The sequence below is a fragment of the Mustela putorius genome, unplaced genomic scaffold (genome assembly GCF_011764305.1).
Source record: "Mustela putorius furo isolate JIRA1106 unplaced genomic scaffold, ASM1176430v1.1 tig00003866_pilon_pilon_pilon, whole genome shotgun sequence".
In the NCBI taxonomy this organism is placed as follows: domain Eukaryota; kingdom Metazoa; phylum Chordata; class Mammalia; order Carnivora; family Mustelidae; genus Mustela; species Mustela putorius.
In genome coordinates, this window is record NW_025422018.1 from 4,054,255 (window position 1) to 4,055,866 (window position 1,612).

General features: G+C 33.6%; 1 non-coding gene across 1 annotated transcript; it reads left to right on the forward strand.

Moving 5' to 3' along the window:
* The first annotated feature begins 981 nt into the window (after nucleotides 1–981).
* On the forward strand, nucleotides 982–1,093 carry LOC123387897. The gene has a single exon (XR_006602393.1). It is a non-coding gene; the product is annotated as a U6 spliceosomal RNA (small nuclear RNA).
* The last annotated feature ends 519 nt before the right edge of the window (nucleotides 1,094–1,612 follow it).

The window sequence follows — 1,612 nt, forward strand, 5'->3', positions numbered from 1 at the left end:
TTATGTGAGGTGGGATCTTATAGTAACAGATACTGTATCACTTACTGTACCCTTCATATAATTCTGGGTTTTTTTCAGCCATGTAAATTACCATATCCTGTTAGATTTTGATGTATCAATATTTTGATTTGTTACTGTATATAAACATTTTGTTTTCAATTTTGTGCTATTATCACTTCTTCAAAGAGGTGGTTATACCTTTTTTAAACTCACTTGATGTCATTATTACTCTTTGAGTGAGTAATAGAGCTTAATAAGTGTGTTCAAGTCATCATTTAAAAAATTTTTTTGAAATATTTCATTTATTCATTTGAGAGAGATAGGAAAAGAGAGCACAAGCAGAGGGAGAGGCAGAGTGAGTGGGAGAAGCAGACATATCACTGAGCCAGAAACTGGACATAGAACTTGATGCCAGGACCTGGAGATCATGACCTGAGCCTAAGGAAGACACTTAACCATCTGAGCCACCACGGTGCCCCTCATACCACCATTTCAAATAAAAACTATTATTATTATTATTATCATTATTATTTTAGGAAATTATATTTGGGACACCATGAAGACATATAAATTAAGGAAAGCTTAAAAAACCAGGAAAATTATTTTACTTGCATAGGACAAAAGTGATGAGAACCTGTGATGGCAATAGCGGTGAAGAATTGATTTAGAAATTGTTCCACTGTAGTTGACAGGAAAGAGTTGAAGCTGATCTTAACTCTGCAGTAGAATGAAGGATGTAAGTCCTTGATAAGAAACTGATAATGGTTTTTTGAAGTTTCTCCTTTATCTCTCTTTTACCTTTCCTTACTAATTAAGAAGATAATTCTACAGTACCCAAGCATAATTGCATTTATATAGTCTGTGAAAATATAGGACAATTAGAGCAACTGTCAATTCATTTGCTAATAAGATCCTTATAATATGAAGGATTCTAGAAAAATTTATGCATACCTGAGTCTCAATTCTTCTTTGTTTTCTTAAGTTAAAAAACTTCTTGTGCTCAACATATAATAAAATTGGAACAATGTGGAGAAGATTAGCCTTGCCGCCATATAAGGCTGATGCACAAATTCCCAAAGCATTTCATATTTTTGATCTAAGACCAAAGAAACACACAAATGCTGTGAAGAACAGTTCCAGGTCAAGAAAGAGGAAAACAAGGCTCTGTCTGAGGAGGAAGAAACCAAGAAATAAAACTCCTTCTCTTTGGTCTGTACATAGTGACCTCAGCAATAACACAGATTATTCAATAAAACAGACCTTTTCTGCCAAAATAAAATTCTTAAGGATTGAACTATTTAAGAGTGTGAAAATTTAGAGATGTCCTTAGGTGATGTCGGTTTGCTTATTTAGAGTATTTTGAAGAGATCTTAAAGAGGTGTTAATTTCCTATTAATGTCCAAGTTGACCAGAAACAGAACTCCATCAGTCACACATCCCACAGATCATGCTCCCCTTCCTCCATATCACTTCTCTTTGTCCCCTTCAGTTCTTTGTCTTCTTTGTGGCTTATCTTTCTAAAACATTAAGAATAGTTGGAATCATAAAGAAGTAAAAGAGAGATAAAATATATTTTTGTATGTAGGGGAGTTCTGACTTAATAGAATATATT